We start from the raw sequence: 22,543 nt of genomic DNA on the forward strand, positions 1-22,543 counted from the left end.
GCCAGTGCTTGCTGCCTATGTAAGTAATAAACTGTATCCATTAGAAAAAAAAAAAAGTTAAATAAATAAATAAATAAGCCAGCGCATCGATTCAATGAAAGAATGAGCAGCTGTTAAAACAGGGTAAGGTGTGTGTACACACGCGCGCACACACACACACACACACACCTATCACTGAATGAAAAAGCAGGTTACGGTGTGGGACGTGGAGTATGACTGAGCCATTTTCCATTTAGCTATAGAATATATATATGTGTGTGTATGCTCATACCAAACCGTTAATGATATTTCTGGGGAGCAGGGTTTGGGATGAAAGCAGGATTTATATTTAAACAACACAGGGCCTGAATGTAGTTAAAGGTTTTGATGTATTTTGTCAGATAGCTCTCCAGAAATGGTCTATCAATGTATATTCCAATTATACAGAAGATTTTGGCTTCCCGGTGACATTTACTAAAACCAAACATTATGAAAACATTTTAATCTTTGTTCATTTGATACTAAAAAAAAATCTCATTGCTGTTTTAATTTGCCAAAAAAAATAATAAGATAAAATAAGGAAAAGGGACCCAACTAGGGAGCCAGGAAGGGCATCCCGGTGGAGAGAGGTGGCCTAGGCTGGTGGGATAGCCGCAGCTCCCGAGGCGCTTACAGGGAGCGGCAGCCCTTCCCACAGCTGCCTGGGGCTCACATGTGCTCCTGGTTTGCCCTCAGATGGTGGGCACAGCTCCCAGCTGGGCTCTGGCCGCCAGAGGGGCGGGTCATCCCTGGAGAGCCTTGCCACACCAGCCACTAGGCACCACCCAGAAGCCCGGTTCGGGCTGGGGGAGGCCCCCACTCCACGCAGCTGGCCGCCCCCGCCCTCGGCCAGCCCAGTTTCCTGCCCCTCCCTCCCTCTCTCTCTCAGGCTCTCTCCTCCTTCCAGCTGTTTCTCTGGCAGAGTTCTGTCCCATTCAGGATAGCAGCCCCAGTAAGCGAGGAGCTCAGGACAGCACGAGGTCTCCTGGAGAGCCTCCTGAGGGCTGAGGCTGTTCTGGGGGGGGGGGGCTGCAGTCTGGGGGGTTCCAGGGCATCTTGAATGAATGCACGGACTGCCTTCTGGGCACATAGCCACAGCCAGAGCACGGTGTGACCGAGAGAAAGGAGCTGGGCCACACGGGTCCCCTGCACGGCCTCCAGTGGCCTGAAGTCCAGAGCAACCTTTGGGAAGACCTAGGCGGAGACCAGCCACAAGGTATCACGCTTGGCTTTGACATTGTCTGGAGGGGCCAGGAAAGGGGGATACTCGTAGAGAGAGGAAGCCTGTGGTTCTGCTTAACATAATGTCGGTCGAAATGAAAACATGATTTTTTAGATTTCCGAAGTAATGCATGCTAATTATAAAAAACAGCAGGGTCGCCCTGTTTTTAAAAGCAGCGAGGTCCGTGTTTTCCTTCATGACTCCACCAACGCTCACAGCTACAACGCAGGTGCTTTCCTCTCACAGGTGTCCTCATTTTACAGGTGAGTGAACCAGGGCTCGGAGAGGGGAAGGCAGTGGCTCAGAGCTGCAGAGACGGTAAGCCCCGGGGCGGGGGGCGGTCGGGGTCAGGGAGGGGAGGTTGAGATGGGAACAAAGCCGGTGTCAGCACAGCCCACCGCCCTGGCCCCCGGGCTGTGTCTCCGTACAGAGACTCAGGAGGAGGTCCTCACCCAGAGGTGGCTTTTCAGGGGGCTCTCCGTCACTCCCACATTGGCTCGCCCACTAAGTTATCTCTGATGTTTCTTGAGAGCCTACTAGATGGAGCAGACACGTCTAAGTATGTAGGTTCGGACTCAGCACACGTTTCCAACATGTTGTTTGACAACCTCCCTTGTCTATGAACTCCCATCTGTATTCCTCCAGGATACATTTTAACGGCTGCATGGAAAGGCTGTCTTGGGATTTATGTAACCGTTCCTCATTGTGGTTGCTTCCTTCTTATTGTTTCTTTTTTCCACGATTACAAACGGTGCTGTGATGACAGCTCTTGTACAATATTATTGCATGTCGGGCCTACGGATACTTTTCCAAAGGCCAAATCCCAGAGTCAAAGGTGTGCCTGTTCTTAAGGTTTGTGAGGCTTCTGGCCACTTCCCTCTACATTTCTTTATTAATGCTGATCATCCCTTGCAAGCTTGTTCTTCACTTTTCTCTTACGATTCTACTGTTTAAGTCCGCTCCCACTTTTTTCTGTCTGCATGTTTATTTTTTGTTGATTTATAAGAGTTCTTTGTATATGAAGCATGGGAACCCTTTGGCAGTGCTAGCTGTTGAACATACCCCGTGCTCCCTTCTGCTTCTGGCTAGCCCCTGGGCACTGTGCTACCATTTAAACGAGTGCGCTGTAAAGGCTAGCCTTGAGCAAAGTTATAAACAACACATCATAATCCAGTAACTTCTGCTTGATATAAGTCTGATCACTCAGACCAGCCCGTGATTCAGATAGGCCTGCGAGGAGGTGGCCAAGTTTTGGGTCTGTCTCCTTCTTTCCAGTAAGAGGCCTGATCCCCAGCCTCCTTTTTGGCAGCCCCTACCTACTTCCTTTCAAAGAGCGATCTTACCTGTGGTTCTTGCTGTCTCTCTTCCATTCTCCAACCTCCAGTGGTGGGAGGAGGGCTGCTTGGCATTTTCTCTAGAAAGAAGGCTTAACTTAGACCAGGGATGCTCAGGGTGTTGGGTGTCAGGCACTGAGAAGCCCATGGGAAGAGTCCTCTCTTGGTACCCAGGGACCTTCTCTGGACTCTGCCACAACTTTAGGGAATAGGTAAACTTGACTTTGGGCAAGTCACTCCCCTGTCTGGCTTGACCCCTTCTGAGAGGTCCCTCTCTCCATGCTCAATCCCATCTGTCTCTCCTGCTGGCCTGGGGGCTCCTTGAGGCCAGACTTGGGGTACTTACTCTTCTCTCTGTATCTTCAGTGGGTGCTCGGTAAATGTTCATTGAACAAATAAAGTAAGCAGGCCTCAGTTTTGCCATCTGTAAAATGGGATGGGTGAGTCAGACAGAGTCTCATCCCTTAGATGTTTCCTTAGTTAACTCCTCGCAGTTTGCAAACCACTTTACTGCCATGATTTTCTTGAATCCTCACCATGGCTGCGTGATAAAGATATTATTAAGATGCCCATTTTACAGATGAGGAAACTGAGGCCGGGGAGGGATTCTGATGTTAGACCTCTACAAGAGGCACTAGAACATCATGGCTGCAGAGTGAGTTCGTTTGGGTAAGTTCAAAGCCAGCCTGCCCCCTGCCGGCTGAAGGACGTGGGACAAAGTATCTGTATGCTCCAGTTTCCGCATCTGTAAAATGGGCATATCATAAAGACTAAATGAGATCACACAGTGGAACACTTAGCAGAGGGCTTGTCTCGTCGTAAGGAGCTCTAGAAACATTAGCTATGATTCTATGATCATTTCTATCTATTTGGGTCAGAGATAGATCATTTCTATCCCGTCTATACCTTCGACTCCCATCTGAGCCAAATAGAAATTATTATTGATTTCTTTACCAGTGGATTATTAACACTCAGGTTCCCATCAGGGTACAAAACAAAAACAAAAACCTCAAAGCCTATTTCACTCGCTTTGAGCTACACTGCACGAGCGTGGTTATTACTGCCAGTGATTACTGCCAGTTTCAAGGCTACAAAGTAGACTCAGGGCTTCTCGAAGTGTGATTGTGGGAATGCTGGCATCGGAATGATCATGAATGATATATTTCTATTGTGGAATCAGAATCAGACTCTCCGAGGGCGAGGCGTGGGAGTCTGCGTGGGGCCCAGCTGCCCAGAGGAGTCTGATGCACCCCAAAACTTGAGGGCCGCTGGGCTAGGGGATGTGAACATCTTTTCTGTTTGCCTTTTGTCCAGGTTTCTGGGTTGTTTACTGCACACTGAGGTTGATTTTTCTCCTTCCTAAGCAAATATCTGTGTACTTCTGTGAGCCTGCTTGTCCTGTGTCAGCAGTCGAGGCCAGGAGGCTGGTGCAGAAGTGAAACTTTGTCTTGTAGCACCACAGACAGTCAGAGCATGTTAGCCGTCACCCAGTGTGTGGGCTTTGGAATTATTTTAAGAAACAGAACTCTTTCCTCCAATGCTAATACGGGAGGACAGCAATTGGAAAACAGATACAAGGTATGCTTTCTGGTTGAAACTGAGGCGGAGGACTCCAGGCTGCCCTTCACGGAACCTCACTCTTAGAGCTCCGCGGGGCAGGTGGAAAATGGCAAATCTCCTCCAGACTGATAAGGGACCAAAATTCTAGAGCTTTGTGGAATTTGCTGCGTGAGCTTAGGCAAGGTGTGGCCTTGCCTCCGTGGCCATATGGTCTCATTTGTGAGCAAGGAGGTTGAAGGTTGTATTAGGATAGTAGCAGCAGTATCAAATAGCCCCAAACATGTATAACAGCTGAAACAAAACAGACATTTAGGAGAAGGCAGGTGTTTCCGCATGGGGGGAGGTCCTCTTCCATGTGTGTCCCTACTGTCCCCTTGGACATCATCCCTGATGAAAGAAAGTGTGGAGGTGTGGCACATTTGTTTCTTCACCACCTTCTGCCACATGGGAGAACTAGTCACATGACCAGTTTAGGCGCAAAGGAGGCTGGGAAATGGAGTTCTTGGCAGGGTGGCTCTTTCCCAGTGTCCGCTATATGCTGTGGAAGGACAGAATGGATTCTTGTGGACATCTCGTTGTCTCTGCCACAAATATGGTATCCTTTTGGGTCTCTCCCATTCTCCTGATTTTAAGTCTAAATTTTCATGAACATGGTGTTAACAAGTTGATGTTGGATCCACAAGTACGCTCCGATCCTCAAGAGAATCGCCATCAGATATACTGAGTAAATGCCCATGCTCCAGACCCGTCAACGTGGGTTTCCCTGGAACTTAGGCAACTGCTAGTCTCCTTCCCTCCTGGAACAAGCATAACAATTTTATTGAGCATAGCACCCTTTCTGAGCTCAGGCTTTCATATCCAGTATCGCCCTACAGCCGTACCTGGAAAGGCTCTGTGATTGTCATCCCCATTTCATAGATGAAGAGAATGAGGATCAGAGATGTAAAGGGACTTGCCCAGCATCACATACCTCATAAGCAAAAGAGCTGGGGTTTGAACTCAGAAAATCCTAGTCCTGTCCTAGGGTGGCATGGCACGTTGGATGTGCGTGTGTGAGCCCATCCGTGTGCATGTGTGTGCGTGCGTGTGTGTGCATGTGTGTGGTTAGGGTAGGGGGTTTCCTTGGGCTGTATTCCCCCAGGGCCGGGCGTGAGGAAGTGCAAGTACAGGGATCATTGTCCATATCCCTAGCATGGGCCGTGCTTGCTGGTCAAAAGGCAGCTGGGTGGTTGTCCTGGCCTGGGGGAGTTCAGTGTATCTAACCAGCAAAAGGGAAAGGGGTGTAGGACCTGGGCTCCTGGTTCTCAGTCCAGAACTCCTCCATGTTCCCCTGGCTGAGGCAGAGGCCCTGGGCCAAGGTCTGGGATGCAGGGAAGGCGCCCTCTGGGTTGGCAGTCACTTTGTGCCGCCTGTGGACATCAGGACAGACAGGCTGGTCTCAGGCAAAATGAGGAAACCCGTGAATTTACTTCTCTTTTGGAACTTCTGTTGACACAACAGCATCGAGAAAGTAGAATTTCTTGCCCTGCTGGGTGGAACGGAGAGGTGGTAATTTTACCTGGTGCTGTCCAAGAAGGAAAGAACATGTGGTCCCAGACTTCACAGCCACTCGCTCTAGCGTTTAGAGCCCATCTCTGCCCCCTAACGTCCCGTCCCCTCAGTGTCTTCCTCTGTAAGGTGGGTGTTCTCTTAACGCCTCCTTCACGGCATCATCAGGGGACGGCGTGAGTTAATAGACATGAAGCACAGCATAGCACATGGTCAGCTCAATGAAGACATTTCTATTTATATTCTTAGGAAAGCAGGCATGGACATTTGCCTTTGCATGTCTGGGTCCCCATGGGAGTCTGGCACCTCATGATCTTGGGTCCCCAGGCGGGAAAAGGTCATTTTGGCGCGTCTCCAGGCTTCATGCTTCGCCCTGTGGAGAAGTCCCGGGATGGAGGGGTGGGGGAGGCTCAGGCCTTGTTCCAGCCCCTGTGGCCACTCTGCAAGCTTGGAAGTACCAGCAGCTGACTCAGCAGGGGGGTCAGCAGCGACGCAGGCAGCATGTCGGAATCGGTTCTGCTTTCTTGAAATTCATGACTCCGATCCTCTGATCCCAGCCCTGAGGACGGCTCTTATGCAAGGAGATGGTTGGGTAGGGTGATTGGGGCAGGAGACCACGGCTAGCATGTTCACGTTTTCCTTCTGGGAGCCAGGGCCGGAAGACAAGAGAGCTGGGTTTGGCGCCAGCCACCTGGGTGAGCTCAGGTCAGCCCATACCTCTGGAGCCTCACTTGCTTCCTGTCTCAGCATTGCGGGGAGCACGTCTTTGCGGCACTCAGGAAATGATCAGGGGCGGCGATGAAGGGCAGGGGGACCTTCAACACTCACCCATCCCTTGTTACCTGGATTTGTTTAAACGGTGGTCAGAATCTGCAAGTTCTTAAGTATGAGAGGAAGAGCCCAGAGAGCCAGTATAGGAGTTTGCCGTTGCTGCTGGAACAATGACCACATGCTTAGGGGCTTAAAGCCACGCACGCCCTTCTGGAGGTCTGAAGTCCCAGACAGGTTGCACTGGGCTAGAAGCAAGGTGTTGACAGGACCGGACTCCTTTCAGAGGCTCCAGGGGAGACCCCACCCCCTCACCTTTTCCGGCTTCGAGAGGCTGTTGGCACAGCTGGACCCACAGTCCCTCTCCATATCCAAGGCCAGCAGCAGTGGGTGGAGTCCTTCTCACATGGGATTGCTCTGACTTTCCTGGCCCCCTCTTTCATTGACAAGGACCCATGTGAGGACACTGGGCCCACCCTGGATAATCTGGGATAATCTCCTGCATCTCAAGACCCTTGACTCACTCCCAGCTCCAAAGTCCCTTTTGCCATGTCAGGTAACATGGTCTCAGGTTTTGGGGTTAGGACGTGGGCATCTTCGGCGGAGGGAGGCATTATTCTGCCCACCACAGTGGGGGACATCTCAGAACACTGATCTGTGTCTATTTCCTGAATCTGGAAATTGAAAGCTCAGATGGCCACTGTTGTAGTTACAGCAGCTGGCTCAGCAGGACGAACAGATGTGGGTGTGAACCGCCAGTGAGGCTTCACTGGGGTGGATGTGTGATCACCAAGCCTGCCGGAGGCCCTAGGCTTTGGCGTCATTCGGACTGGATTCAAATTCCTGCTGCGCTACCTGCAAACCCGGTGGCTCTGAGCAAGTGAGTCTTCTCATCTGTGAACTGGGACGGCAGTCTGCCTTTGATAAGGGTGGTGGTTGGGAAGAAATGAAGGTGCCCATGTTAAGTGTAGAGCATGGTGTCTAGAAGCCGGTAAAGGACTGAACATGCATTAGTGATCCTCCTGGCGGTTGGGCCTCTGTGTCAGGCCCTGGTGATTTCTGTTTCTGCCCTATGCTGGGGAGAAGTGCTAGCCTGGCTCATGGGCTGTGGGTACCCTCAGAGAAAGGGGGTTCATTGTTGGGAATGTGTGTGCCAGCTCACACTTGAGTTGGGATTGGGGGGCTACCAGAAGCCCAGCCAGACTTGTGTTCGACTAGAAGGTTCTCAGGCTCTGAGGCGGCTCCAAGAGGGGGCCATCTCGTCCCCTCAACTGCAAGACCCTGCAGTTCCCTGTTCTGCTGTTCTACCCATGGGGCTCCTTTCTTCCGTTCTGTCTCTTTCCGAGTTTCTCTTTTTGTTTCTCGCTCTGCTAATGATTACTCCACCCTCTCTGAGTTATCTGTTGAAACAGCCCAAGAGGATCCATAGGATTCATTCAGTCCTAGCCGGGTTCTGCTTTCTCTCTGATGGATTAATCCCCTCTCAGTCTGGAACCTTTCTGTCCAGTAGGCCCAAGAAAAATCTTGAGTTGACACCGAATCGAATTGACATTGACCTTGACATTGTCTAGTGAAGGGATGGAGCTCCACACTCCTCATTCACGATCCACGGCAGACAGGAATCTGTTGCAGTTGTTTATCTCTTTGGTTCAAACCACTCCAAAATGTGGTGGCTTGAAATGACTTCTTTGTTCACAGTTCTGTAGCTGGACAGAGTTCTGTGTGATGGCTCATGTTTGTTCCATGGTCAGGTCATTCATGGGCTGCATTCAGCTGGGAGCTTGACTGGGGCGGGGCCGCTTAAGATGGCCTCACATCCTCTCCCCACATGGCAGCACTGCCTGGACTTCTCTAATTGGAGGCTCGGGGCTCTGGGAGAGTGAAAGCCAAAGCTGCTAGGCCTTTTGAAATCTAGGCCTGGGGTTAGCAAGCATCACTTCTGCCACATTCCACTGGTTACAGCACGTCACCAGCCCAGCCCAGACTCCAGGGGAAGAGCAATAGAGTCCACCTCTTGATGGGGGGAGCAACATGCATCTGTGGGAAGGGGGTGATGTTAGGGCCCATCTGTGATGACGAGCTATCAACCAGATTTGGCCTTAAAATTCAGTGGATGATGATAGTCCTCTGAGATAATCATGTGTCATTCCGGAGTATCTTAGTCTATTGGGGCTGCTCTCACAAAATACCAGAGACTGGGTGGCTTGTAAACGGCAGAAACTGATTGTTCACAGTTTTGGAGGCTGGAAGTCCAGGGTCAGGGTGCTGACATGGTCAGGTACTTCCGTGCTGCAGACGGCTGACTTCTTGACTTCTCGCTGTGCCTTCACAAGGTGGAGGGGGCGAGGGAGCTCTCCGGGGTCTCTTTCATAAGAGCACTGATCCCATTCATGAGGTTTCCACCCTCGTGACCTCATCACCTCCTAAAGACCCCACCTCCCAACACTGTCACATTGGGGGTTAGGACATCAACATATGAATTGGGGTGTGGGGCAGGAGCGGGGGCACAAACATTCAGATCATAGCCCTGAGTGTGAGTTAGTCCACCCTTTCACTTCTCAGATGGAGAAACAAGTTTGAGAAAGGGAGAGGGACTTGTCTAAATGAGCCCATGGAGGTAGTGAGAGAGCCAGGATCGAACCTCCATGTCCCCCACCAGCATTTACTGAGCACCTTCTGTGTGCCAGGAGCATGGGATCCAGGGAGAGACCAGCCCTGCCCTCAGGGGGCTCCCACTCATGCAGGAAGAGTGGGGTCCCTCTGGCCGGAAGGTTGGCTTTAATGGCGGGGTGCATGGGGCCAATTGCTCCTGGGTCACGATCACCCATGACATTTTCATCCATCATCCATTCAGTACAGTAGCTGAACCCTGGCCATTTGACTGAAACATATTGTTGGTTTTTTGCTTTTTGTTTGTTTGTTTGTTTACAGATTTTATTTATGATTTATTTATTTGAGAGCGAGCATGAGTGGGGGGAGGAGCAGAGGGAGAGGGACAAGCAGGCTGTGCTGAGCATGGAGCCCCACTTGGGGCTCGATCCCACAACCCTAAGATCACAACCTGAGCCGATACCAAGAGTTGAGCGCTCAGCCAACTGAGCCACCAAGGCGCCCTGAAAGCATATCGTTAAATACACTCAGTGTGCGAAGTACTACAGGGGCAAAGAGCTTTGCTGGGGGTATCTTGGCTGGGGAAGTCCGGAAATAGCACCTCGAGAAGAAAGCACAGATTTGAGCTGGCTCCAAGGATGAGTTGGCTTTGGACGAGGCCTCTAGTTGGCTGGAGCCGAAGTTGGCCAGAAATGAAAGATATTTCAGGTGGGGAGAGCAGCATGAGCTGAGATTTGGAGGCTTGATGAGCCAGGGGTGTCTGGTGTGGGGGGCGGAAGCAGGGAGTGGCCAGAGGGAGTCTGGTCGCTCTGCGGGGTCTTGAAGATCCCACCCAGTTTTCTGGGTGGTCCAGGCTGCCCCACTTCACTAAAGCGGCATCCTGTTGTCCTGAGGCTCACTCTCTCCAGACTCAGTGCGTAAGCTCCAACGTTTGAACAATCGAAGATTCCAGACAACCCCAAGCTAATTGAGTTTGAGATTCCAACTTGGCAGAGGGCATGTCGGTTTGTGGTTCTATCTCCTGGGTTGTCTGGTCCAGAAACCAGCTCGGAAAAGAGACTATTTCTTTGCACTCGTGGCTTTCGTGACTGAGTGATGGGTCTCCTCTCCTCCCGTGCCCTGGATTTGCTGACAGTTGTACACGCGGAGCTTGGGGAAAACGAGGTGTTTCCTCCAGGGCTGAAGAAAGTTGATTTAGGCTGGCACCCGTGGTCAGCCTGGGACTCGTTTACTGCAGGGGAGACTTTGCCAGTGCTCCGCCGGAGCCAGACTGCACGGGGCTGGGCGCTGAAGGGTCCACTGGCCTCCCTGCAGCAGGGCAGATACAGCTGACTGGCATCAAGAGAGAGGCTTTGGGGAGTGCAGGCAATTTGCAGTCTCTTTTATGGCAGACTTGGCTCACAGGGGGCCTCTTCAACTGTCAGGGATTTGGGTCACGAAGAAAAAGGGCGACCCTGGAGTCAGAACGGGATGGCCACCTGGTGGGTAGCAACAGAAACTCTGCCAGTTCACAGACCTGTTTTGAAACCCGTTTCTGCCACTCCCTGGCTGTGAAACCCAGAAAAGATCACTTAACTGCTCTGTGCCTCAGTTTCCCCCACTGTAAATTGGGGATCACCGGGGTGTTACATGGCTTACATGAGATAATGCGTGGCCCAGAGGTGGGGCTGAAAATCACCATGGCCTCTGCGTGAGGGGGCCTGGCTCCAGTGTGAAGAATGGTGAGGGAGTGGGGACCAGAAGTCCCAAGCCAGGAGGGGCCGAGAAGTGCCAAGTGTGACCGTGCCAGGGTCCTGCTTTGCCCCAGGCTTTCCCCTCCGTTTCCTTCCTTGGCCCGAAAACATGGCAGGACTGGGTGGGGACCTTGAATCGCCAGCCTCTCTTCTCCTGGGGGATGTGGGGCCTGTCTGGCCTCAATGGGCCTTTCTTTTTCTGGTTTTCCCTCTCCCCTCCTGTGAAAAACCTCAGCCATGAAGGAAATCAGGAACAGGGCTCTGGGGAAGGGCAGGGCAGCTTCCCGGAGCCTGGCTGGGCCATGCCTCTCACATCGCCCTCACCGATTCCTGGCGGGCCTGGTGGTGAGGGCACTGGTCAGGCTGGGGCCCTGGACTTCCTCCCCATCCAGCCCGGCTGGCCCTGGTTCCATGCTTTCTGTTCACTCCACATTCTTGGCCATCTCTCAGGGCTGGCATCTCTCATTTCCCGGGAAGCCAATGTCACCCAAAGTTCCTCCTTCTAAGAGCTTTTTGTGTGGTGTCCCCTGCCCCAGGGGACAGGTAACTTCCCCTGGCTGAGTCCCTGCTGGGCTTCTGCCCTGTCCCACTTCCCATCTTTCAGATTGTCTTCTGGGGCCAGTAGGCACCACCCCCAGCCTGTTTGCAGCCATATTTTCCTGTCCAGGATGAGGCTCAGAGAAGTTGGCCAGCTGCCTAAGGTCACACAGCTGCTAGCCAAGGAAGACATTCCTGCCACCTCTCCCTCTACCTACCTCTACACCTGACTGTATACCACATAGCTCTTCCTATTTTCCTGGCCCCTTTGTCCAGAGTCTACATACCCTCCTCCTTTGTGATTTCTAGACCTTTCTACCTTACCTCTGCCTCAGAACCTCCCTATTCCAATTAGGCCTATCTCCTATCTCTCTCTTCTTCCTTTTTTTTTTTTTTTTTTTTTTCAAGTGCCCCATTCCATCAGAAGCCCGCTCTCATTCTTGTCCAGATGTCCAGTTGGAAACCAAAGCAATCAACTCTTTCACACGGAGGTATTTGCAACTGATGACGGCTCTCGGAGCACGATGGCTTAAGTCAGCAGAGAATGCCTGTGCTGGCGGACATCCAGGCGCTGTGAACACAAGGTGAGGGGAGCTTTTTGGCCAGGGATTTTCCCAGAGGCGAGCCAGCAGCAGCCCCATCCTGCTCCAGAGACCCAAGGACTGGCAGTTAGAGAGTGGATTCCGTAGAACTGTGTATTTCCACCTTCCTCACACCTCCAGAGAGGGCCTCTCCGTCCTTCCTTTTTCTTGTAGATGGAGTGGCCGGAATTGGGTTGACTTTTTTTTTTTTTTTTTTCAAACGTGACGAAGCTGCACTTCAGCAGAGTTCAGAGAAGCAGGGCCAGCCTGGGAGGCCGTGGGGCCAAGTGTCGCAATCTTGGCACACCCCATGTCTACACTGCCCGCCCGCCTGCCACTTTCTCCCAGAGCCTGGGGGCAGAGGTGCTTGCCCTGGCCTGCCGTGTCCTGGGTCCTGGATGAGGAGCCTGGTGTCCCTGTCACCCTTCGCTGAACTAGTAAAACCGTCTGGCCCTGTGCGGGCATTGGCGGGGAGCAGGGAGAGGCTGGGAGAGGCCGGTGGTGCGGGCTGGGCGGGGCGGAGAAGCCCGTCTGGCCCAGGTGTGTCTGCAGAGGCAGAGGGGCGTGGCCGGCAGTACTTCTGGAATCCCACTGCCTGGTTACACATGCCTTGACTTCCTAGCTATGCGGCCTTGGTTTCCTTATCTCTAAATTGGGGGCGAGGATGACACTGCCTCACAGGGTTTTTGGGGTGGGGGGAGATGGATGTAGGGGAGGGCACTTTTGTTTTTTATCTTTTTTTTTTTTTTTTTTTTTTTTGCCACAGTCAGCTATTTCAAGGCAAGAATCTGGAATGGGGTGTCCACACAGTGGGTGCGCGCAGCTCCGGGGCCGGTGCTTAATGCATGCGTAGTGTTTGCAATTTTGCCACTAGCGGTCCGGTCTGGTCCTGTGTCCCGAGCGATGGCGTGGCTTTAGTAAGAAGCTCTGTCCCTTTCTGCTTTCTTGCGGTGGGGCTTTGGGCAAGTTGCTTTACCTCATTGAGAGAGCCATGATCTTGAAAACTCAGGGTGCGTTGGGAGGGTGGTTGAGAGGGCGCAGGGATGAAGTCGAAAGAGCTCCTGGCTCCACGGCAGCGATATGCTTCTGGAACCATCTGAAACCATCTCTCTGGGCATCATCTGGCTCTTCTGGTGCGGGGGGGGGGGGCAGCTAGTTTCTCCTGTAACTATCATATGGAAATGCTACGGGCATCTCGGGACATTCAAATTCCGGAGGGGGCTCTAAACCTCGTAGGGTTCTGGGCTCTGTCCCCACACATGGGGTGCAGAGCCAGGCCACTGTGAGGAGCTGGGTCAAAGGCTGTCCGGCCCCTGTCTTCTCAGTGTACCTCGCTGCCCTGTGACCACTTCCCCACTTCTTACCCTTCCCCCTCCCCTCCCCTCTCCTCTCCTGTCCTGTCCTCTCTCCTTTCTTCTGTAGCCAATGCTCCAAGTCTTCCGGAAATTGAGTGGAGCATCTTTGGACAAAAGCAAGCACTTGCCTCGAGGTGAGGGAGGGTCCCCGAGGCTCCAGGTGCCAGCTGGGCTCTCAGTGGCTTCTTCTCTCTGGGAGCTGGCTGAGATAAGATGCCATGAAAAAAAAGAAGTGGGCCTCAGTTGTCCAGGAAACCTGCCCTGGGCCCCCCGCAGCCCTGCGCCCCACAGCCCCTCAGCCCTGTGCATCGTGGGCACTCGACAGCTGTTAGTGGGGGAATGAACAAGTGAGTCCCAGCAGCAGAGGGGCACACTCTGGGGACCAGGATCTGGAGCACCGCGTGAAGACCCCCTCCTTCCCTTAGGGAAAACCGAACCCTCACTAAAGTTATTTTGAGATTGTGCGCCTATTTTTAAAATGTAAAATTATTTTGAGGGCATACGCTTTGTTTAAAAAAAAAAAGCATGGGAATTTTGCATTCAGGCCATAATATTCCCCTGCATTTAAAGACAGAAATTGCTGGCCCTCAGAAATCTTTGGGTCAGCTCCCCAGAGGGAACCTTCATCTGTGTTCTGGTTTTCTGTCTCTGTGGCTCATTCAGAGAAATTTGGGGGTCGAAAATACATGGATTGTCAGGTTTCAGGGGGACACTGACAGACAATGGAGTCTTCTTCCCCACCCCCCCATCTCTCCACTGTGTAGTGAGGAAACAGGCACAGAGAGGTTAAGTGACTTGCTCAAAGTCACACAGCTGGTAAGCAGCACAGCTAGAGTTTGAAGCCAGACAGCTTTAACCACAGCACTTGCAAAGACGCCACTTGGGTGAGTCCTATTCCTCTCTACCCTGCTGCATCTGTGGCTGGGCAGCTGGGGCAGTTTCCTGGACCACAGAGGCCCACTTCCTTCCACAGCATCGCCTCTGGTCACAGTCAGCTCCCAGACAGAAGAACCACTAAGAATCAGCTAGCACCTGGGGCCGCGAGGACCCTCCCACCGGGGACAGGGAAGGTTTTGCCCAAAGATGCAAACTTCAGGATTCCGCAGCTGGAGTGCTGGACCTCTGGCCTGGGCTGGGTCCCTCTAAAGGAAATAGCCTGTGTGCCTTTCATCTGAGGCACTTGGCCAGCCTCTTTCTCCAGGTGGCTTGGCTTTTGCCATGTGTCTGGCCCTTGGCTCCTGTGCCACTATCTGTGAGCCAACTGTGAGTTGGCAAGGATCTGAGAACTCAGTTCCAGAAGAGGAAACTGAGGCCCAAACATGATGTCAGAGAAAGAAGCTTGGTGTCCGGTCCTGTTTCTCCAGCCGTGTTGGCTCATTTGCTGAGGCAGGGCCTGTGTCCTGAGTCTTCCCAGCTGGGCCAGAGGGTGCCTTGCAGCTCAGGGCCGCCTGGAAGATGCACATGGTGGTGGTTCGGAGAGGGAAAGAGCTTTGTGTAGGTTCAAGGAAAATTAAGAGCAGAGCGGGGCTGAAAGCCATGTCTCCCACCTCCCCTAGCACCTTGTTCATGCCTCAGTTTCCCCCGGGGAACATTTAAGGCTCAGGGTTTGGACAGGAAAGACAGAGCTGCTCTTTCGGTCTCAGTTTCCCCTGATGTCAAACAGGGAGATTGACAACCGTAGCCTACTGGAACCTGTATGTGGTCAAGGTTTTACCAGTTTGCAGAGAAACAGAGAGAGAATACAGACAACAGAATGAGTTTTTTCATAAAGTAAGATGTTTTCAGCCGAGAAAGAGGTCTATGTCCCACCGATTTTAGTTGGTATAACATCCTGTTTCTTTTCTGAAACGGTGGGGGCGGTAAAGGACAGTGTTAATTTTGCAGCACCCTTACTTGGCAAACATAGAAAGGTGGGAACTCTAGGACAGTCTCAAAACTGGGAAATGTAACGGGGTTAATAAAGCCCCAAAGTTTGGAGTTCACGGAGGTAACACAGTCTCTTGGGCTCCTTTGAGCTCAGGGAGGACCCAGGTAGGCACAGGTGTGGCTGATGTTCTGTGACTGGAAAGTACTGAGACCAGGCCCTGGGCATGGGGGGGGGGGGAAGGTTCCAGCAGCTAGAGCCAGAGCCGGACTGCAGAACAGGGAACGTACCTGGCACATAGTAGTTGCCCATCTCGGGCAGCAGGATGGAATGATTACCATGTGAGCCCAGAGTCAGGGCAGCAGAAGGGGAGAGAGAAGACTGGGTTCTGAGCTGGATATCTGTCTTAGATAGGGTTTTCCCAAAACAGAGCCTGAGGCAAGGATTTGGATGAATGTGAGGTATTGAGTAAGCTCTCTCAGGCAGGGTTGGGATTAGGGGGAGGTGAGTGAGGCAGGGTCATGCAAGTTCAAAGTTGGATTCCGTCTTTGTTTAAAATTTTGATATTTTGCTTATCCTGCGTTTTACTCATTGGTTTCGATTTTTTAAAGATAAGGAACTAGGTGTGCCTGGGTGGCTCAGTTGGTTAAGCGTCTGACCTTTGGTTTTGGCTCTGGTCATGATCTCGGGATCGAGCCCTGGAGCCCTGCTTTGGGCTCTGAGCTGAGCTGGGCATGGAGCCTGCTTAGGATTTTTCTCCCTCCTCGCCCTCTGCTTGCCCCCTCCCCCGCTCACATACACCCTCTCTCTTCCTCTAAAATAAACAAACAAACAAACAAACAAACAGATTTTTAAACTATGGAACTAAAATATTATTTATTTTGACTAGTGAATTTGGGGGCACAATCTTAAATTTGCATTCAAGGACAGAGCAGTGGAGGAACTCAGCAAGGAGATGGTCTCAGGTGGAGACGAGCCTCAGCCTGGTCCCATGGGGAGCTCTGGAGCCTGAATCGCACTCCGTGTCAGTTGGGGAGAGGCAGCCCCTGCTTGGCTCAGGGCAGTTCTCAGGAGGCCGGCTGTGAGCTGTGAGCATCTGGTATTCTCTGTAGCTGTGGGACGGGTGCCCTCAGCCAGGAAAGGGGATCTGAGCTGGGCACCAAACAGCTACCACAATACTCTGTTTTTCTCTGAGAGATGGCAGTAAAAATGTTGAATCATTTATAAGTGCTTTTGGCTGCTGGACTGTGTTTCTTTGGCTATGAGTGTACTAAAGCTTCCAGGACCCAGCTTCTATTCCCGTTACCAAATGGATGCATGTGTGAATGCTCTGCAGCAGGGAGGGCGTCCTGGGTGGGGAAGGGGAGGTGGGTGGAGCTGGTGTGGATGTGGGCATGGCCGAGGGGTAAGCTCATTTCAGCGGCTGGCTCCTTTCCTGGGAGGGTGGTGGGAGCAGGGGAGAGGAAAGCCCAGGTGGGTTAAATGTCTGTGAGTCTGGCCAAAGAAGGAAAAGGTAGAGGGAGGAGGAAGAAGAAAGGAGGAGGGAGAGGGCTTTGCCCCCTGGGTAAGCAGGCATGTGGTGAGGGTCCCGGGAGGTGGCCTGGCTCTTCCTAAACTGGGAAGCTGAAGGAGTGGTAGGCACTTGAGGCCTGGGATATTTAGTCCTGAGCCCCCGAGCTCTGGAAACGGGTGGGCTTCTGGGTGGAACTCAGGAGAAAGCACCACCAACTGTGACATGCGTCCCAGGGCTCAGGGAGCGAGGCACGGGATTGGTTCCCTGACCACATCTTCCCTTTGGGATTTCAGGGTGACACCAGGGTCTATACGTTCTCACTCACATTCTGCTCTTGCTGCACACAGTGCCTGCATGTACCCCGAACTCAGTCTGTACCCAACCTGTTCCAACTGTGTCCCTTGAATGTGCAGAGCTCTTGTCCCACTGAGCCTTGACGTCGGCTCTGCCTCGGCCAACCCTCACTCGTCCTTCCAGTTTCTCCTCTCCCAGGGAGCCTTGCCTGACTTGGTAGCTGGAGTGGGAACCATGCCCGCGTGTTTTCCCAGCACGCGGGGCTCACTGCCCTGCGCCGTCCTCTCTGTGCGCCTCCCCTACCTGGCTCGGCGTTTCCTGGGAGTGGGAACTGCATCTTTGTATCCCCAGCCCTTCGCCCGGTGTCTGGCAGATCCTGTGTACTCAGTAAGGTTTCTTGAATGTATAAGTGAGAAATGTGTCATCTGTCATCAGATATTTATACCTTAGTGAGAAGAAGGCCCTGAGACGAGTTTTGTTTTTATACTCACACTCCCTTGTGACTGCACCGTGTTCATATCTGGGGCAGTATAATCCTATGTCATGTAATTGTAAGATCATAATCCTATTCAATAACATATTCCTTCTCTTACTTAATCCTAATACCAACTCTATGAGGTAGGTACTATTACTGCTCCATTTTACAGATAGGAAAAGTGAGGCACAGGCCATTTAGGCAACAAAGAGTCCTCATGTGTAGTGAGCGGCAGAGCTGGAATTTGAACTCAGGGGTTCTGGCTCCAGAGCGTGCTCCCTTCACCGTGATGTGTGGAGCATGGGTTTGAGTTCAAGCCCTGGCTTCTCCATATTGTAGCTGTGTGACCTTAAGCAAGTTGCTTGGCCCCTCTGAGGTTCGGTTCCCTCAACTGTGAGATGGGGATGGGAATCAGGGCTGTTGGAAGGCTGAACAAAGGAAAGGATGGGAAGGATCCTGAGGGCTGACCACAGCTTGCTCGTGGCTACGCACTGCGGGGGCCCTTGGAAACCTGCACCAGTGGAGACATTGCCAGGATTCTTGGCAGATGGGTGAGGAAGCAAGGAGTGGGGAGACAAAGGCCCTTCTGTCAGCCACTTGGGGCCCTCCCTCTGGGAGGTGAGTTGGGAAGAAGTGAGAGCTCCACAGAGGGAGATGACTCCTGCCTGGAAGTGGGATGGGCACCATGTTGCCTGCCAGGATCTGGTCATGAGCCAATGGGTGGAAAATTACCTTGGATTGTTTCCTGAGGGGACAGGAAGGCTAGGGCCAGTCCATGGAAGGGAGAGGTTTCTCTACATCCTAGGAATGTGATCACTGATTTATTTTAAAACAGAATAAAAGCAGAAAACAACTTTCAGTTGCTCGTGGCTTGGGGCTGCTCATGGCTGCCCAGCCAGGTCCAGAACATGACTCCTCAGGAGCTCAGGCTCCGGCCTCTGAGATGGAGACAGCTCTGGAAAGAGTGCCAGCTGGCCTTCACTCCCCGGTTCTCTGTGGAGCCTGCCTCCTCCAGCCTGACCGGCTTCTTTTCTGGGAGTCCACGGGGTCCAGATCTACCCTTTGGAGTGGGCAAGGGGGCTTGGGGCACAAGTCTGTCTCCCTCATACCATAGATAGTTTCACACATCTACAGGATCCATTCCCGATCCCTGACCCCCACAATGGCCCCATGAATGATTGCTCTCTCCCTCTGATAAATCTGGAAACTGAGGACCAGAAGCTGGAACAGTGGGAACAGTTGGGATAAAAGCCAAGATTTTCTTCCTGAGACACATCATACCACAGACATGGTTTGGGCTCTCTGGGGACTAAGTCTAAGTGGCTCTGAAGCATTTTCTTGACAGAGTAAAACACAGCATAGCCACTGCAAAGGGAGGACTGAAGACTTGTTTGCTCATTATAAAAGACAAGGGCTTGAGAGCCCCAAACAGTATTAAGAGTAAGTAGGAAATGATATATAACATTGATTGGTTATAATATTGTAACATGTATACAATAATGAATTATAGTAGTAAGAGACTAGAAACAGGTTAAATGCTCAACCCTGGGAGGCTGGATTTGTAAATGATGGTCAATCCCAAAATGGAATACTACGCAGGCATCAAAAAGGATGGGTACTTTTCCTACATACAGATGTGACATGATCTCCAAGGTGTATTGTTAGTTAAGACAAATTGCAAAGTCGTGGGTGTAGTATTCTACCTTTCATGCAAAACGGGAGAGAAATTAGAATATACATTCGTATTTGCCTAAAGAAACCCTGGAAAGGGACATGGAAAACAAATAAAAGCTGATAGGTGCAGAGGGGACTGGGTAGCTGGTGGCAGGGTGGGAGCACGGATTTGCATTCTGACTTTTTAATAATTTTAGATGGTTTTGAACATCGCCAATTAGATGGGCGTTGTGTTGCCTCATCAAAAATTTAAGTTACAAAACCAAGTGAGAATCGTGCACAAATGCCCATGAGGCTAATAATAAGAGTTATTGTGAAGTTTTATTTAAACTGTAATGCCCGTGACTTTTACCACCATCATCCCCTTGACCATCTCATGAACACGTTTGGGGTTTTAAAGCTAGCTTTACCTGACTCCAGCTTCCGAGTGTCACAAGAAGAGGGTTCCTTCTGGCCCACTTTGAACCTAGCCCAGAGGGTCCTATTTGGGTTTTATGTAGGGCCCACCCTTCCCTCTAACGTCCACGTCATCTTGGTGGCCCCCTGTGGCTGTGGGTGGTCGAGGCAGGAGACTTGGTGTCTCGTTCCAAGAGAACCCTTGAACTCTTAAACCCTTGGTGAAATGTTTATAGGAAAAAAATGTATCCTTGTGGGCTCTCCCTGATGCTAATATCCAATGGACAGAGAGACTGTCGAGAGAAGATAATGACCGAAAACCCGTATACTCAGTTGAGAAAACAACCTGATAGGGCTTTTAGCCAGTCTTTTCTCTGCCAGGACCTCCCCAAACACCGCTCCCAGCCCACCGCCAAACAGCCTGTGTGTTCAGTGATACTTGCTGTTTCCTGTTAAAAGTAACCAAAGACAGGGACAAGCTCCCATTGCATATTCTGATCAGCACGTGGTCACCAGTTGCCAAGTGGCTCCAGCTTTCCATCCCCGAGCAGAGGCCCCTCACATTTCTACGGGGCTCACACCTTGCTCCTAGCTATCTCTCTGGTCTTTGGGCATTTTGGAAATAGCCCAAGGCTGCCCTTACTATGCTCTTACCCATGTACCTAAGTACAAGAAAACACCCGCAGGCCCTCTACTCTCCAAGCTGCCTTGGACCACTCCCCAGAAGGATGGCCGTTTGTGGGGCTTCTCCTCCGTCCACTCTGGGGTGGGTCCGTAGGGCCTTCCTAGACCTTCTCAGGAATCAGGCAGAAAGGTGGCTTTCAGCCTCTTCCCCTTCTGACTCTGAATCTCTATATTTACTTAGTCTTTCTTCCCTGCTCTCACCTTTTAACCGCTTCTGTTACCCTCTCTGTGGATTCTGTCTTCCCCATTCCTGCCTCTTGCTGTCCTCCTCCTCCCCTCCTCCCTGTTCCTCTGTGTCCTCTTCCCTCTGGGTTTACTTGGCCGCCCCGCCCTCCTCTCATTTCCTTCTGGGTCCACCGCTGTGTCATCCCCTGCTCCCTCCCCCCACACCACCGAGATGGCCCGCCCCACCAAACCCCTGCCCTGCTGGGCCTGCAGTGGAGAGGACTCTTCTCGCACACCGCACCCCCCCCCACCCCAGAACAGAAGGGCAGGGCCAGCTCCATGGGTGGGCCACTAGGGCAGCCACACGGGGCTCAGAAGGGCCTGAGCTTGGTTTAACGCCCCGAAGTTGCGGTCTTGAGATTCTTAGTCCTTTCGGCATAAGGGGCCTGCGAGCTCACTTTGCACAGGGCCCCCGTAAGGTACTCGCACGCAGCCTGTTCTGCTGAGGGGCGTGGACTTCCTGGGAGGGTGTGGTTTCTGGGCACGCTGCGGATCCTCGTCCGCCCGCTAGTAACCACATCTGGACGTGCCTCCAGCTTCTAAGGCGCTCCCACCAAGCGGTTGTCCTACAACAACAGAAGGTAGTTGCCAGATTCGTTCCCATTTTACAGATGACGCAAGCCAGGGCTTGCCCCAGAGCCCACAGCTTGAGAGCCTGGACTGATGAGAGCTGCCTCTCAAATCCACGCTTTCAGGCTGAGACTACAGGGCCCCGGCAGGCCCCCTTCTGTCTCTGAGCCAAGCCTCGCTCTCTACATCGATGAAATGGAGGTGGTGGGAGTAGCCGTCCCCGTGCAGAGTCAACGGGTACCTAAATCCTGGAATATTCCGGATACAGGTCCCTGGCATGTACGTTTTTACAACCTCTCCGAACCTCTGTTTTCTCATCTGCAAAGGGGATCATGGGAATGTGATGACCCACATAAGAGCCCAGCACAGGTGGACGGGCAAGGTCAGCACTCTGAAGCTTCTGGCCCCCCTCCCTCTGGGGCAGAGGTAGGGGTGATTTGTGAATAGGAAAACCGTATTGTCCAAACTGGGGCGCTTTAAGAGTAAAAGAAGCACTCTTAATAAGCCTGTTGACATAAGAGGCACAAGCCAGGATGTAGGGTCACTACGTAGGTGTTCTGAGTGTCTTTGTCAGCATCCTGGGCATGGTAACAGGCAAGCAAGCATCGGGCAGTGAGCAAAATCACACCCCAGGCCTGCCTCCAGCTGGTAGGGAGCATGGCTGAGGTCTAGCATCTGCCACAGAGAGGAGTGTCCCACTTGCTTTAATAACATCAAGACATCCATTCAGGGAGAAACAGAATCAGGGAGGATGCCTTGAAGGCCACACAGTTCAGGCCCACTCCCAAATATTCTAGAAATGTCTTCAGATGAAGCCAGCAATGCGTAAACCTGAATGTCTAGACACCCCTTCCTGGCACAGCTGGGAAAAGGGGCTCCTATCGAACCGCACTTTGGGCCAGGGCCGCCAGCTCAGAGGGAGGGCGCCGGATTCAAGCCACAAGCATTTGGATGCCTGTCCTAAAACCTGCAGAACCTCGAGGCTGTGTCCACGGCCAGGGTGTCGATGAGGACGGTGATCACCACATCACACCTTGTCCTCTCTGCAGGCACCACCTCCGGAGAAGCCCTTCAGCCCCCTGGCCCAGGAAGGCTTGCCAGTTCCCGGAGTGGGTTTGTTTTCAGCCAGGGGCACGTGACCGCAGGGACCGGTTTTCCTTTCCGAGACGAGTCTGGGAGTCCGCGGTGTGGCCCACCCAAGCAAAGCATGTAGGACATTACTTATCGTCTGCATTTTTCCCCTCAGCCCTGGCTCTGCTTTCTGTCTCCACCCACATTCCCTTCCTCCTTACACTCTCACTTTTAATTTATGTTCCCCGGTATACGGGAGTCTTGAGATTTTTTTTTTCCCCTCCCTTCTGGACCAAGTCAAAATATAAGCAAACAAATAGGCAAACCTGCGAGCAAAAACATCCTGTAGCACTCCTCCTGCTGCCTGGAGAGAGAGCCGTCCCAGCTGGTGGAGGCCAGAAGGCAAGGGGTTAAGAATGAATGCAGAGGAAGTGCTGGCCCACGTTAAAAGTGAGGAAGTGGCCCTCGTTGGGGGGTGGGGGGGAAGGAGGTGGCCAGCTTATCCTGTGTG

General features: G+C 52.3%; 1 protein-coding gene and 1 long non-coding RNA gene across 10 annotated transcripts in view; one reads left to right on the forward strand and one right to left on the reverse strand.

Annotated features, from left to right (window-relative positions):
- Positions 1-947: 947 nt before the first annotated feature.
- The window catches only part of CMKLR1 (chemerin chemokine-like receptor 1), a 52,369-nt gene continuing 30,773 nt past the window's right edge, over positions 948-22,543 (forward strand). For 3 of the 9 annotated variants that reach the window (XM_008707644.2, XM_040619828.1, XM_008707643.2), the window contains exons 1-3: positions 948-1,234; positions 1,504-1,558; positions 11,739-11,914. The gene's annotated coding sequence lies outside the window, so the exon portion shown is untranslated. The remainder of the gene's footprint in view (positions 1,235-1,503; positions 1,559-11,738; positions 11,915-22,543) is intronic. The other 6 variants (XM_008707647.2, XM_008707646.2, XM_040619827.1 and 3 more) reach the window with 5 other exon arrangements.
- LOC121099979 lies at positions 15,979-22,483 on the reverse strand. The gene is made up of 2 exons (XR_005831704.1): positions 22,359-22,483; positions 15,979-20,957 (listed from the first exon to the last, which is right to left on the reverse strand). It is a non-coding gene; the product is annotated as an uncharacterized LOC121099979 (long non-coding RNA).

The sequence above is a fragment of the Ursus maritimus genome, unplaced genomic scaffold, assembly GCF_017311325.1.
Source record: "Ursus maritimus isolate PB19 unplaced genomic scaffold, ASM1731132v1 scaffold_33, whole genome shotgun sequence".
Lineage (NCBI taxonomy): Eukaryota > Metazoa > Chordata > Mammalia > Carnivora > Ursidae > Ursus > Ursus maritimus.